The sequence below is a fragment of the Ambystoma mexicanum genome, chromosome 4q, assembly GCF_040938575.1.
Source record: "Ambystoma mexicanum isolate Mex_15411 chromosome 4q, UKY_AmexF1_1, whole genome shotgun sequence".
Classification (NCBI taxonomy): Eukaryota; Metazoa; Chordata; class Amphibia; order Caudata; family Ambystomatidae; genus Ambystoma; species Ambystoma mexicanum.
In genome coordinates, this window is record NC_090928.1 from 1,036,315,034 (window position 1) to 1,036,332,130 (window position 17,097).

Genomic DNA, 17,097 nt, shown 5'->3' on the forward strand with positions numbered 1-17,097 from the left:
ATGGATTCGTCTATGTGTAGTTTTATGGGTCTGTTCTTGAGTTTCCCGATGCCCCCGGAAGATGCGTGGGTACTTTTCCATGGGGTCAATGTACTTGTGGATCATAATGTTGTAGAGGATGTGTATGAGTCCCATGGTTTCCACTGCTTTGAAGCTAAGTACACATCCGCTGTCGGTTTCAGTTGCCAGGACGTGAACAGGTACCCTTTTTTCATGCCCCTTGTATCGACATATGCCCTCAAATTGTCCTAGGCATTTGAGGGGTGCCTTGGCGACATAGGCGTCGATGTCTACGGTGGCGCGGCTCAGTTTTGGTTTCAAAGGGAGTTCCTTGACAACGGCTTCACTGATGACATTCACCGTAGCTCCGGTGTCTACCAGGAATTCGGTAGGTTGTTCGTTTAATTTGATGATTAATGTGGGACTGTGTGCTGTGGCAGTGGGATTACCTAAAGCATATATGTATGCCTTCTTTTTTTGGTCGCTTCCAGAGGTACTGGGGCCTGAGTCGTATGGTGTTTGCTCCACCAGGTAGCGTACATGAAGCCTTGATCGTCGCTCGGGTCTCCCTCTCATCACGTATCTCCTTCTCCCTCTCCTCTCTCTTCTTTGCCAGTCTTCCCCCCGAGTCTCGTTCTCTGGAGTCTGGGTTTACTTGAAGGGATGGCCCTTGAGATGAGGTACCCGGGTGGCTCCCTGGGGGTGGGAGGGGTAGTTTCATTTTATATCTGGGTGGTGTCTCCCTGGCCCGCTCCTTACCTCTGTCTCTGAAGTCTACACACTGACTTTAAATGGCCTTCCTCACCACATGTGGCACACCTCTGACTAACGGCGGGGCAGACCCCTTCATGGGGGTACTCAAACCCGCATTTATAGCAGAAAAGTTCCTCCGACTTCCTCTCTGGTTGTAATCTGTGAATGCTTTCTCCTGTTGTGGGGTTATTGAAGCTCTCCATCTGTGAGTCTATTGCTCGCACCGCACGGGCTAGCACAAGTATCTCATCAAGGGTTTGTTGTTTTTGGAGCAATTTCCACCTGAATGTCTGCGATTCACACCCTGTTATGATTGGGGACCTTAGCTCCTCTGTGTTGGAAAAGTTTGCAAAGTCACAGTGTTTCATCTTTGTGCGCAACCTCTTGACATAGGCGTCCATGGTCGCACCTTTATGCTGCTTGATGCTGTGGAACAAGTGTCTTTCATAGTCCACATTGGTGTGGGGGTGAAGTACGCTGCTAGCGCGTTCCTCGAATGGAGTCGGGGGGCATTTTGTCGATGATGTCTCGAGTAGAAGAGCCCACTGCCAGTTTCAGGCATATTTGGCGAGCGCCTTCTATGGGCCCTGTGGCTCCCATGTACAGGTCAAAGTCTCTGATCCATTTGCTTCATCTGGGACCCATGTTGCTGGTCTCGGTGACATCAAATGCCCCTGGCATCTGGGCTGCCAGTGTGTCAGGCAGCCTGTATGGGACTTGGTATGCCACTTGTGGGCCTTGCCCCTGGTCTTGGGCTTGCGCCCCTTGATTGTTGTCCTGACCGGACATTCTGACCTTCTGGTCGTTGCTTTATACTTGTCCTTATGAGATGTGGCCACCTCCCTGGGCACGAGCACCACTCCCTGCAGGGCTTCCAGCCCTGCACACGTCACAAGATCAATATTGCCTCCACTCTCTCACTCCCCAGGATGGCAGCCTCTAAGGGCACGAGCACCATCCGTGTCTATATGTCCATATGGGGGTGGGGTCTTGTCCTGTTATGTCTCCCCTTTGCAGATGGGCCTGCTGGCCTGGCCTACCATGTGGCAGGCAGCTCCTCCCGCTTCTGGGAAACACTGGTGTGTGTGGTGTGGGTAGAAATGTGGGTTGTGGGTTTACTCCTTGGGGGGATGCATGGATCTTCCTTCTTCACTCTCCTGTATTGGTTCCTAGCCTTCTTGTTTTCGTTTATCCACATCTATCTCCCCTCATTCACTTGGATCTTAACGTTGTGATTGTGGGAAAGCTGATTGGAATGCACGATTAGCAGCCTGCCAATCAGCATTCAAGGAACACTGGGTGAAACGTCTGATCACAGAGTGTGTTCCAAGCTGCCAGCTGGCCGCCTCCCCAAGACTTTCTTCAATTCGGCCTTGCCACAGTGTTCCCAGTGTTAGTCCCCACTATCTCCCTCCCTCATGCTGCACTACCCACTTCCATCCTCCATAGCTTTTTTGAGAACATAACTCTTCCTCACTGTCCTCTTTGTGCCGTGGCCCTCACAATCGGCCACCATCTACCACTACAACTGCCATAGAAGTTGATGAGGGGCTCACTGATATGATATGGCATTTATAACGCGCCTATCATATCAGTGAGCCCCTCATCAATTTCTATGGCAGTTGTAGTGGTTGACGGTGGCCGATTGTGAGGGCCACGGCACAAAGAGGACAGTGAGGAAGAGTTATGTTCTCCAAAAGCTATGGAGGATGGAAGTGGCCCCGCCTTCTTAGCTCCATGATGGCCATATTTGTTTTTAGTGGATATTTGTGACGCTTCAGCCACAAAATTGCCAAATACAGTGTTACAGAAGAGAGAGAGAGAGAGGGAGGGGGGTTCTGAACAGAGAATATCTGGTTGCCATAGCATCCGGCAATGTCATGGCATGAAAATGCCAAATCACTAAAGTTTCCTTTTCCAAACGTCTCTGCCATGCTACCCAATGAGGAGTTCCCTAACAATACTTGCTCCAATCTACACCCTTGTAAGGAGCAATTTGAATGCCGAGCTTTCCATTTTCCAGCCGCACAGTGATTTGAAAGGTTACAATGTTGTGCTATTTTGAGCTCTTTCATGTACACTTGAGCTACTTTTTACAGATCAGATTTGTTTTAGTACTTCATGGGCTGCCTCTGCACCACCACCCAGCTACGCCATAGTTACTCTCTCTAACGCCACCCCCACTCTCTACCCCCACCCAGCCCACTCTCTCATTACATGTGCTGGTTGGGTTTTGTTTGGGCTACTTTTGAGGAGTGCTCCTGAGGCTGCTTTGTTCTTCATGTTTTCTGCCCCCAACCAACGTCCACCACACCACCCACCAACCCCATCCCAATCTCTCTACTCCCATTCACCCATCCATCCCACCACTATTTTACCCAAAACCCTCCAAACCCCAATCTTGCCAGCCCCACTCCAATTCTCTGTATCCCCACCCATCCCACCCCCATCTGTCTAGCCCACCCACCACTACTCACCCCAATCTCTCTCTATCCCCACCCACCCATCCTACCCCACCCCCCTATCCTCACCTACCCTACCCAACTTCCAAGAACCTCTGTCCGCCACCCCCTCATACCTATAATACGCCATGGTTTAATATACTCCACTGCAGCAATCAAAACAATTGTCGGATCCCCCTTTAAAGTCCTCCAGCTCCTTTTATCTGTGCTAGAATTAGAATAGTTTTATTTTATTTATATAATGGAAATAATAGGGAAACCAATGTATTTTTGGCACAATAAATGATGCTCACAGAGTAGAGGATCAATGTCCTTAACACTGGGTTGGAGGATGTAGATGTTAGACCGGATGATGCAGAGGAGGCAGAAACATGAACCAGGGACAAGAACAGTAGAGCATGATATAGGAACCGGATAGTGGAGGAAGTGCTCATTATTAGGATGAAGGGGTGAGGGATAGGTGCCATGGAGTTGTCGTAGAGAGCTAGGGGCAGAGGAGAAAAGGGAGATTTGGTGCCGTATAATGCCATGCAAGTGTTTCTTCAGAAAGGAAGAAAGCTAGTAGGTTAGATTTAAATAGCAATAGCGTTGGAGTATTTATTTTATTTTGTTTATTGGACATTTGTATGGCGCCTATGCAGCAGAAAGTGTTTCCAGGCTTCAGAAGACAAAAGAGTAGGGGTAACAGGGGAGGATAAACAACAAGAAACGGTCCTGCTAGGCCTTGTGACATTCGGATCGTGCAAGTGCAGTAGACAAGTGCAGGGGGTGCGGGGATGCCCCATGGTTAAGGCAGGGAAAGTGCTACAGGAGCTGATGGAGGGCAAGTGCACAGGGAGAAAGGGGTAAGGCTAGATATGTGAGGAGCAGGGTTGGACCAGTCTCAGTAGGCTAGTCAGGGGAAGTGAATGCAAGTGCTGGTAGTGGGGTACTGTGGAAGACCGGTAGGAGGAGGGCCTGGCCCCTGTAGGACTCAGAAGGGACCAAGCAACCAGTCATAGCAGCAGGGGGGAACTAGCAGGGGGGGAGTGGGAAGGAGGAGGAGAAGAGGACAGTCTTGAGTAGTTTCCGGAACTTAGGAGATCCGGCTCAAGTCTGAGAGCGGCAGAGAGGCCAACCCAGAGGGAGGCTCCTACTGAGGAAAGGAATCTGCCCCCCACGCTCTGCTTGGAAAAACGTTTGACCTGCAGAGAGTTAGAGCTAGAGGACCAAGGGACTCTAGAAGGGAGGTATTTAGGGAGGGAAAGTTGGATATAGTGCAAAGAGGGAGATGCAGAGCATTCCAGAATAAGGGGGCAAAGAGAGGAAGAGAGCAGAAATGAGAGGGAGCACTGGGGCACGAGAGGTGGCAAGGATGTAAGCCGAGGATGATCGTAGGAAGTGAGGGAGAGAGTAGGGATTGAGATGGGCCAATAGGGAGGGTGAGGCAAGTCTGAGTATAGTTTTAACAATGAGAACGAGTTTATACTTTGCCCTCTGACTCATAGATTACCAACTGAACTGCCGATGGGCTGGGGAATTGGAGGTGAAGATGCGAAGGTTGAAGAGTGTACGGACAGCAGAGTTGAAGACTTTGTCGAAAGCATAGTTGGGAAGGCCATAGAGTAGACTGGAACAGTAGTCAGATCGAGAAAGTGCTAAAGAGGAGATTAGGTGTTTAGCGGTGTTGAAGGGAAGAAGTTGTCTTATTTTTATGATGTTGAGGAGATTAAGTTTGGCCACAGTGGCAGATTTGGAGATGAAGTTGTGAGGTGGGTCAAAGATGATAACATGCTTGCAAGCAAATGCAGAGTAGAGAAGATAGGAGAGAAGAATACAACAGGGGGAGAGGACGGGAAAGCCTATTTGGATGGATGGGAAGTAGAGAATCTCAGTCTTAGTGGAGTTGAGCATGAGTGAGTGAGATGTCATCAAGTATTTCATGTCAGAGAGACAGACATTTTTGACTGTAGCTGGTCAGATAAGGAGGGAAAGGAGAGGAAGATCTGAGTGTTATCAGTGAAGGGTTGATAGGAAAAGCCATAGGAGGAGATCAAGGTGCCAAGAAGCAGATGTACAGAGAGGGAAGAGAAGTGGACCCAGGACGGTGCCTAATAAACATGTGCCATTTCAAGGCAACACTAGTAGTCCATGGGAAGTTGTATTCTCGCATAGGTACAGCACTCATTTCAACACCAACTGCCACAAGGAAGGTATGCAGGCTGTAGTTTACATACAGGAAACAAATCAGAAGCCATATTAGAAAGGTTCACACATCTAAGCATAGATGAAAGAAACAGATTAGCACCCGTACATATGTACAAGTGCCCATGCATGGGTATAGGAGGCAGATTGGAAACAACAAGGAACGTACACATACCATCAGCAGTGGGTACAGGTTACAACTAACCAGGAAGGGGCACATAACCGAAATTAGATATACATTAGATGAGGCCATGGTTTTCAAGTGCTCTTGCTAAGAGTGAGCCAAGAAGCAAATTACTTTGTGGTGTGCAACAAAGGCATGGTCACTAAAATAATTCTATGAGCCACTCTGAAGCCAGTTAACCCTTGAGTGAGGCGTGCTTAGAGAGCTTACCCTGAGAGCGAAACCACTCTAAAGGGCTGACAATTTTGAAATATTTAAGTGCTGGAATTTTTGACAGATTAGACACAGAGATTAAATGCGTTAGCCGGAATTACACAAGTGGTGAAGCTGGTAGTTGAGCCCCAAGCATTGGCCCTTGACTGCTTTATTTTGCAGTTATCGTCATTAATATTATTATTAAGATGTTTTTATAGAGCGCAGCATGCTCAGAGGCCTCAGTGCGCACTAATAACAGGAGACAGAACGTACACCATAATAGCGAGGAGTTGGGGCCACAGGAATATAAGCATCAGATAATCCGGGTTATTCAGAAGATCCAAGAGAAGGAATATAATCTTTGGAGTTGAAAAAAAGGTCTTAATAGCTTCAATTACAGCAAGATTAAATTATTTGTGATGTTTGACATCCATGAACTAAAATAATACATGTTTTATAGATTTGTCATAGGGAGTTCACAAAAAACATACTAAATCAGCATGGCAATGATTAAAACAAATCCTTATAGAAGGGTATCATTCAAAAAAGAGCATGAGTGTAGTTTTATTTCTCCATCAGAGATGGCAGTCCACCTGGGTCAGCCCTAATTGTTGACATTTTGAAGATTTTAATACACCAAACAAAAAAGTGTGCAAAAAGGCACCTGCCCGTAGCCATTGATTGACACATATTTACAGATTGTTATTCTTGATATGAAAAACAACTTTATAGAGGCCTTAGACATGCAGCTGGCGGTGGTCAGTCATAATGTAGAATGCAATAATGTAGAAAGTCAAAATGTCGAATTTTTTTTTAGAAAACAATAATGTCGAAAAACAATGTCGAATTTGTTCTACATTTTTTAGAATTTTTTCAAAAAATAAAAATAAATATATAATTAAATGTGTTGAGTATGAGGGGTGAGAGGGTGGTGGGGGGGTGGCCGGGGGGTGTTGGGTGAGGGGGGTTGGGGGCGACCCCCTCTAGTAAATGATACTCTTCTTGTTTATTTATTTATTGATGGTGCTAATTGACATTTTTTTCAACATTTTTTTTTCTTAAAATTGACTCTTTTCATTATATGTATAGGTTTTCGACATTGTTGTTTTCTACATTTTTTTTTTCTACATTTTTGTAAGTCGACATTTTTTTTTCTACATTATGACTATACACCGCAGCTGGCTTGGCAATGTCTAGGACCCCTTCTACTGAAATGGTCTAGATGAAAAAGAGCCATCAACGCGGTAAGGAATGCAAACCTACTGTGTGAGGCGGCAAACCTTTTCACCGAAGATAGCTCAGTACCGTAATCAATGAAGATATGTCCAGGATCACTGTATTGTCTGGTGGTGAAGCCGGTGAGTTAGGCACTCTGGTTTTACTCTCTCTAGTTTAACTACCTCTTCCGACTAATGCATTATTCTCCTTATTGTTGATAGAAAATAGACCTGCACCAGACTGATACTATTTTAGCATTTCAAAGTAGAGTTATTGGTTACAGGCATGTTGTTTTGTACCCCAGTACATGTTGCTGTCAACTGTGTTTATGAACACAAATAATCTCAGAAAGAGCAACGGCTTTGCTGGCCTTGCCAGGATTGGGTACTGTGGCACAGCATACATTAACACAGTTCTCTGCAGCAAGTGCCTAACTCACTGTTCTATCTTCTTAACCATACTGGCGCTCAAACCTATCAAAATGCATTTCAACTTTGGTTATGTGATCATTGTTATTACATGTGATCAAGATATTCCAAAGAAAGAGGAACACGCTGCATATGTTGTGCTATAGTGATTGCACACATTGGATATAATGCAGTGAACACACAATGCATTACACGTTGAATTGATAAGATGCAAACCTACTTGACATAGTCTCATAAGCGAAAAATGTATTGGGCCTCATTATGACTGAGGCGGAACGGGTGAACAGGCTCTGCTGAAGGAGGTGGACCCATGAAACCCAGGCGTCCTTATCGGGTCCTGCGAGGGGACCAGGGAGCTAACAACGGGCCGGTCCTAGTCGGCCTGTTGTTAGCTCCCTCCCCCATTCCCATTGAGACCTATAGGGGCTCAAATGGGAATGGGGAAGGTCCGGGCCCGGGTTCCTGGAGGGAGGAATTACCGGGCCCTCCGAACTCGGAATGGCCCAGTAATTCCCCATTCAGGGAACCCGGAGCCGATTTTGGTGGCAGCCATGCCGCCAAAGTCGTAATGAGGCCCATTGTCATGACTTGCTTCAGTCTTCTTCTTTGCATGTGCCACAGACATCCAGTACTTGAAACCGCAGAGGGCCTGATTTACAAAACGTTTTTTCAATGGAACGCACCCAATACCTTTTGAAAATCTAGCTCAGAGGCTCCCAGTACAGAAGCAGAGCTGTGATTTCAGTGTGCAGCTGAAAGGGTCACAATGCGAGCTGCCTAAAATTGCGCTACTTTTGTAATCAGCCAGCTCCCTACGGCTCGAGGTTTGGTGTGCTAGTAGACTACCGTCTATGGTGTCAGCGATGACCTTCCCCCTCACACACCTCTTGTGTACTGCAAACCCACACACAAAGACGAATGTAAATATTCAGGGGCTGATTCATGGAATATTTTGCACAGTGCAAAGTGACTTTTCACTGGGGCAAATTGACTTTGTACTGCCAACAAACGCGCTGATTCATGGAACAGTGCAAAGTGTCTTTTTGCCATGCAGTCTCTTTGCACAGCAAAAAATACACTTTTCACTGTTCCATGAATCAGGGTGGAGCAGTGCAAAGTGTATTTTTACAGTGCAAAGTGACTTTGTGCGGCAAAAATATACTTTGCACTGTTCCATGAATCAGGGCGTTTGTTGTAAGTGCAAAGTCACTTTTCAGCAGTAAAAGGTCACTTTTCACCATGCAAAAAAGTCCATGAATTGGGCCCTTAGTTTGGTATCTGAATGCCAAAATGGAGGGAGCGAGGAAGGCAGTCCATCTCCCACACACCGCGAGTCACCCCTATCCTGCGAGGCCCGGAGCAAATTGCCCCTCTGAAATCCCCCTCTTGATGGCCCTGGCCACTACTCTAAATATGGGCGATTACTGCACCATTCTGTCTATGAAGCTATCTGATCATGCTCCGGTGGTGCGGGAGAAAATAGACTCTAGGCAATCCATGCCTCTGCGATTGAACCTGGCAACACTACAGTACCCGGATTTCTTAGAACATTTATTTGAATGCACTCCGACGTTCTGGGACGAAATCCGGTTGGTGAATAGAATTCCCTTAGATGCTGGGATACTTTAAAGGCCTTCCTTAGAGGGCAGAGCATATTGAGGTGGGCGTATAAGCTCAAACAATGGAAGGCTCAAGAAACATGCCTGATGGCCGAATTACATGTGTCCGAACAAATACACAAGGGATATAGGGACTCTACCCTTCTCTCGAAAATAAATAAACTCAGAGGTCATATCACTGCGATTACTAGGACTCGAGCGCATCATTTCTTTTCTAAATGGTCTCAGACCTTTCTGGAAGAAGGAGATGGGCCTTTCAAACTCACGGCTATGTCCCTGAGTTGACAACAACGGGCTCGTTTGATTGAACGGATACAAGATAAGGTGGAAAATATTCTCATGGGGGACGCTGCTATAAGCTTCCGATTTTCAGAGTATTACCTCGAATTATACGCATCACCCACACAAATTGGAGACTATACAATATGTACTTTTCTGCAACACATTTTATCTCCAAGCATCACTATGGACATTGAATGCCCCGATTACAGAGGCAGAGGTGCTTGCTGCTAATAATGGCCTGGTCGCAGAGAAAGAGGCAGGACCAGATGGCCTTTCGATAGATCTGTATAACTCAATGGCTGAGAAAATGGTGCTGAGATTAGCCACAGTGTATACTGAAGCAGGAGTTGAGAGACATCTACTACACTCTATACTTGCAGCAAATGTATTCGATAGATAAGTCAATGGCTTAGAAGATGGTGCTGAGATTGGCCGCAGTGTATACTGAAGCAGGAGTTGAGAGACATCTGCTACACTCTATACTTGCAGCAAATGTAATCGATAGATAAGTCAATGGCTTAGAAGATGGTGCTGAGATTGGCCGCAGTGTATACTGAAGCAGGAGTTGAGAGACATCTGCTGCACTCCATATTTGCAGCAAATGTAATGGTCTTTCATTATCCTGGTAGGGATCCCACTAACTGTAGCACATACAGGCCTATTTCCCTGATAAATACAGATGCAAAGATATTTGCCAAGTGCCTGGCTAGGTGACTGAAGCGCCTGTCAGCCCGCCTCATAAATCAAGATCTGCCCTGGATTTATCCTACATAGACACTCCTCTGATAATGAGGTATTTACTGAATGTCATTGCCTCTAAGGCGGATCAAGGGCTATTATACCGTCCCTCGATGCCAAGAAAGCATTCGACAAAGTACGGTGGGAATACATGTTCCAGAAATTCAGCATCAAGGGATATTTTGTTACCTTAGTTACATTGCTCTATCAAAGACCTACTGCAGCAGTGATTACCAATGGATGTACGTTGGCCTCCTTTCCCATTATCCCCACCTCTTATGCACACTTTCTATAGAGCCGTAAGCCATGTGAATAGGGGCAGACGAGCCACCTAAGGGCATAACCAGAACGGGCATGGAGCACTAATTATCCTTTCATGCGGACAACGTCTTGCTATATATTAGCGATTGGTCTCAAAATCTCCCCTATGTATATAAAATACTAATAGATGCTGGGCCTATTGCAGGCTACAAAATAAATTCTGATAAATCGGAGATATTACCATTATGAGTATACATATCTTGCGATCCGGCGGGAGTTTGCCCGTTTACACTGCACATGCAGGCAATTACATACTTGGGGGTGTATGTGAACACGAGATGTGATGAGTTGGTCTGAAACAATTATCCTCCCATTCTGGCCAAAATTAAACACGGCCTGACCAGGTGGTATATGCTCCCGTTGTCACTCGCGAGTAGAAGGAATGCAGTAGAGATGAACACCTTGACTAAATGAATCTACCTGGCCCAAATAATTCCTGTGCCTGTGCCCACATGTATGATCTCTGACTTGGAGAAACAGGTCTGCAGGTTTATTTGGCGACATAAAAAGGTGAAGCTCACTGGCAAGATTCTACAGGCAGCTAAGCAAGACAGAGGTTTAGCTCTTCCTTCCTGGAAAGCCTACTTTCTGGTAGCGTAGGCCACCTGGTCAAGCTATGGCTTAATTCTGAGGACACAGCCAGCTCGCGTTCCACTGAGGTTGCCATACTGCAACCTTTCTCACCCCTGGTAATTATAGCTTTGCCACTGACTAAATTGTCGAAACACTGAATAGTGAGGGTTAGCATATCAAGCTGGTATCAGATACTGAAATGTACTGGGGTTGATACAAGATGTGTCCCTCCTGGCCGCAGTATCGGGGCTTTACTCATTACCGAACCGGATAGGAAGATTCGATCGAGTGGATGAATGGCGTGATATGGGCGTATATAATGGCCCTCAACAATGCCTTTTGAAGAAGCTAAGCTAAGGTAAAGCTAGGTCTCACCCCAACTGAATTGCTAGTAGATAGGGCTCTGATCTCACTGAATAATAGCAAAATCACTGTGGCCATAAATGGAAATAATCAGCTTGTGAATCAGAGCTGATCGAAGACATATCAGGTTTTCCTAAAATTAAGACCTTTTACCTGCTAACTATCCCATATAACCTGGGGAGAAATTCTGTTTTAGCAGCCCAATGGTCCCAGGAGTTGGGGATTCTAAAAGATAATGGGGATATGTACTCCTCGCTGATTAATGATGTCCCATGTAACCTCAGGAATAGGGAAATCCAATACAAACTGATAAAACGTATATAGTACACACGATGAAGCTACTAAAAGAGCCTTTTTGCTGTAGGGGATACAGACTTGTCGGTACAATGGGCCTCCTGTTTTGGACCTGTCCGAAGATACAGGCGATTTGGGAAACAGTTTTTGTTCAGATTCCACGCATCCAGGGCTCCACCTTGCAATGATGGCCATGCTTTTTGGGTAGCATAAGGATGGGTTGGTTAGGAGGCTTATCCATGTCCTGTTTACAGCCCGAAAACTATTTTGCTTAAATGGAAATCTAAAGTACTGCCTAATTGGGTAATTTGGGATCGTCTCGTCTCACGAATATGCTCAGCGCAGCACCTTGCCTATAGAAATCGACATGGATCTCTGAGATCTGACTGGCTGTGGGAACTGTATGAACGATAGATCTGAGATTGGGTATTTCTAACCACAGTTATCACCATGATTCGAGACAAGCCTGAGGTCATTTGACTTTAAGGCCTGAGTAAATCGTACACTCTGAATTGAGAACCTGGACAATATACAACATTCAATTATTACGTGACGGTTGTAGTACATTTACTTAAGAGGTCTCCATGATGTTGCATTGATTGCCCCAATACAAGATGGATGAAACTGTTGTGATTTCCGTGAACCTGGTAGCGCACTTGGCATAGATAATTTGCTGAATCCTATAGACCCGAATTTTCCTATGCTTTGATATGGTTCCATGTGTTAATATCCCCGCAAAAATATCACCATATTTGTGCAGCGATATTAAGCCATGGAAACTGCAGGGGACACCCACGCAACCTACATATTTTTTTAAAGGGAGTGGGGGACACCCCGCAACCCCCAGTCCCATTTACCCCATAAATTATCCCCAACAATAATATCGCCTATGGCCTTACCCCACGACCATATATATAGTGATATTATTGGTGGGGATAATATTACCTGATACCTTTGATAGGTATTTAAGTTACAATTGATAGTTTTTGTAGGTGTATTGGAGGGAGGGGGGCATGGGGGACAGGGATGCAATGCATCAGGCTATGTTATTGTGTTATATGTCCGCGAATTACCAGTGATGTATCCCCTGTCTTTGTTGTAGCGGTATCACATTTTTTACAATAGTCTGATTAAAATTATTTCAATAAAAAGTGACACAGCATTTAGTTTGAGAAGTCTGCTGCATCCCTAGGGAATTTGTGCACACGTTTGGCTCTTCCTTGTTGGGGGTTGATAGCTGCAGAGTAACACGGGACAGACAGAAAGCAGGGGAGCTGAAACCTTAAATGAGCACTTAAGAGAAGCTATGAAGTCCACTGGGCCTGGGCCATTGATTTACAGAATAAAGGTGATTTACTTCACTGTTTGAATTGTTTATACTCCATGTGAGAAAGGGATTTAGTTACAGATCACAGTTTACTTAGAAACTGAACCAGAGGGAGCTTTATTTACAGTTTGCATACAATACCTAGTAAACAGTGCAGAGTGACCCAAAATACATGTTTGCAAGGCCTCATGATGTATTGTTTGCTTTAGGCAGGTGGCCCTTGCCTAAGACATGTGCCCCCCCTTTAGGGCAGGCCAAGCACAAGTTGAGCACGCCCCATTTCCAGCGCTCCCCCCTCACACCCCGCCCGGCAATTTAGAATCCCACTTAAAGCAGTGCATATGCTGATTGTTGCCTGTGGGGGATGCAAAGATTTTGTGTCCTGTCATTCTGATGGGGGGATATGGGAAGGGTCCTGTCCCCCACATCACACAACAAGTAATACTCCAGCACCACATCAAGAGGGCAGTCATTGAATGCGCCGCCGGTTGTGTGGACCCAGGCTCCCTTTCAAAAATGAAATAATGCAGCACTCAATAATGACTATCAACACTCAACGTCCCATCAGCAGAAACCACAAAGCAAGCCAAGTGTCTGGCAAGCACCCAAGAACAAGCACCCCCCCCTGTTCCTACAATGGACCTTGTTATGAATTTGGTGGTAAGTCTGCCAATCTACCGCAAAACTCGTTTACTGTTACTGCTACTTGGTCCCAGTGGTGGTTGGTGACTTTGCAAGTCGGTGGGGTGTACATTTCACAGGGCAAATCTGCAAGCGAGCGAGCCCAACACACATCAAGAGGAGTTCGGGAAGGGGGGCACATTTTGGTATAGTAGCCTTCAAAAGGTGTAGTTTACTGTCCAAAACCACTCAAACATCACCAAAAAGGTTTTAGGTACTAATAATGGTACATTATTCTTACGTGTGCAAGTGTGATGGTGTGAGAAACAGGGCACTAGAAACTGGGCACAGTGGGCATGCCAGAGGTCTTACATTATGTTATGCAATTCTGTGCTATTATTATAATAACGTGATGTTTTTATACACCATGGCAAGCTGCATTCCTTCCACATCAATAAATAAACGCCATAGTTACATGTATGATTATGGTTGAATTTAATGTACAATACTTAGGTATTTCTGGTGGATAAAAGGCTAAATCGGCCACGTCGAAATTGGAACCTTTAACTGCAGGTTGCACATTGACTTCTGAGGAAAGTGCTGAACTTGCTGAGTTATTTTACCAGCACATATACTGCTAAACTATGTCTTATTAGTTTAATAAACTTTCTTTTGCCCCTGATAGTTCGCTGGGAAATAATGTTAAGCACTAAGCAGCAGCAGCATATCACTTTTTTTAAGTGAGAGTAGAAGGACAGAAGAAATAATGGCACCCGGCATATCAAGAAATAAGCAATTACCCTTCGCGAAAATGAGTTTGATGCTTTGAAAAAGAACCAACTAAGTCTCCACCTGTCCTCTCAACTATTGGCCTGAATATTTTCAAAGCAAGGATGTCACTCATTTCCATATAGATGGCGAGTCATGATTTAAACATCAGTTCAATTAAATGTTATGCATGTGCTTTTCTTCTTTAAATCAAGGCAAGCAAGCCAAGGCATCCTGTCATGGGAGGAAATAAATTGTATCAGCTGTGATGAACGGCCGGCAGTGCTGGGATCTCCTCGCCTTAAGCAGTGCCGCTTCGTATCTCTCCCAGCTGAGTCACTGCCTCAAAGGCAGCGCTGCACAGAAGCGAAGAATAACCACAGGCTGCCCTTTTAGAGCCACAAACACACATGCCTGAACCATAGCTGCACCTTTGGACAGCCCACTGCACCGTCTGCACCAGCAGCAAATACCCGTCTGAAACATCTGCCTGAACCAACTGCTCCAGAGGAGACAGGTCACTAAACCAACTGTACCAGAACACAACGTAACAACCTGATCTAGGAGCGACATCTGACAACTATTCAAAATATGCTTGTACTCCAGGTACAAGGATTTTATTGGGCACTTGTTTTCATGGCGGAGCAAAACACGTTTTCTAGTATTTAAGAGAAAAAACACTTTTGGTAGAATTCTCAAACTCCCTGTCTACCTGGCACTCGTCTGTCTAGTACCTGAGTACTGCACATTTACTTGTGTCATTGTTCATTTATGCCACGTAAATTCGTACTCTTTACACATGGCACGGTTAAAGATTAAGGGCCCTATTCATGGAATATTTGCCCGGTTCAAAGTGAATTTGCACTGCTGAAAACTGACTTTGCACCACACAAACCCTGATTCATGGAACTGTGCAAAGTGTATTTTTGCCGTGCAAAGTCCGGGCAAAGTCATTGTGTACTGCAAAAATGACTATCCGCTGACTTTGCCCGCACTTTGCACTGCAAAAATACACTTTGCACGGTTCAATGAATCAGGGTGTGTGTAGGCAGTTAAGTCACTTTTCAGCAGAGCGAATTCACTTTGAACCGGGCAAATATTCGATGAATCGGGCCCTAAAATGGGAAGTTTCACTAAAAGACAAGTCCATTAAAAGCTTTCAGCTCAACACTACCCTGCACTGCCTCATCTGCTCTCCATTGCCTTCGTCACAACTATACTGCCCTGCTCTACCTCACCTGGTCTATCGGGATTATATTGTCTCACACAGCCTTAACCACTCTACACGAAATTGAATATGTTGCACTGCAGTAGCTCAGCTGCCTCACACTACCTCAACTACAGGATCCCGCACTAACTCAGTGGCCCTGGGTCAGCCGAGCCCCACTGCCTTGCGCTACGCCATCTGGCGTCCACTGCTCAAGGAACCTTGGCCAGTGTCTGCAGCCTTGTCTTGGCTGCCCAGAAACAGTGGCAATAAAAACTGCTCAATTAGCAAATGGGCGGGGTGAAAACTGGTGGTCACTAGTGTGGGGTGGTGACATTGCTGGAGGCACTGCATCTCCACCAAGTCATGACGCCCGTGACACTCAATGAACTCCCGAGTAGCAGCATCAGCACTTATCATATTTACATATGTATTGAGGGGCAGAGTGCTTAATAGTATTCATTCCCAGAACACATTAAGTACAATGCACTCGCTGTTTGCTGTTTCTTTCCTGGCATCCACTGACCACACTTTTATTCCTGACTTCCGAAGGGCTCTGCCATTAATGTCAACCAGTCACCAGACCAGTCGATATCCAGTAAATAAAAAAAAAAATCTCCAGCCGGTGGGAAGTGCTCTGTGAGCAGATGTGAAGAAAACAGGGCCACAGTCAGTGCCAGCCGGTGATGGAAGAAGAAAAGCGCTTCAGCTTTTCAAACAAGTGGACTATGGCAGGAGGCTTCAATGTCTGCATGAAATGTTGGCAATAGAGAAAGGGCATATCATTCAGTCATCAGAGTACGGGAAAATACACTGGAATAAATCGATGGACGGGCTACATTTGTGTATCATACTCTTAAAAATCCCTGTCACCCAAAAAACTGTCCGGCGGTCCCTGATCAGGCGACGGATAGAGTCGCATGATCCCATCCCATCATATTTTTTGGGCAAAGTTATCTGTGGAATGTAGCACTTGGGTGAGAGTCAAGCGATCCAGGGCCTTCCTGGCCTGGGTTAGACGGCGTCAACGACATCAACAACTAGGCCCTGCATTCCCTAGGGCAGTGCTCCGGGACGTCCTGGAGCACTGTCCTGGGGAATGAAGGCCGGCACAAAGTTAAGTCAAGTTAATTAACTTTACTTACCGGCAGAGATGGCACGGTAAGGACTTGCACATGGACCCCCTGCTGTTCTCTGAGCAGCTCTACCTCAATCAACCACCATTCAACTCAGCAGGAAGTGAGAAGATGGCGCTGTCACGTCACCAGTGCCCATCACCCCACCCACACTCAAATGTCAATGGCTGGCAAACAGCCAATTACATTAAGTAAATAATTCTGTTGCTCCTAAGTGTAAGGTCAGAACAGATAATCAGATCCTGACACTTGTGCGCTGCTTGTGCAGAGAATAATAATGGTGGGGCCACCCATCTAGTGCCTGCCAGCCTCCTAGATTGTGATGGGTTACGTAAAATGCGTGGAGCTACGAGCTTCATGCATCTTACAGCACAAAAAAGCAGCACAAAACACAACGTGCCCCTTTTTACTTTACTTTCGTATT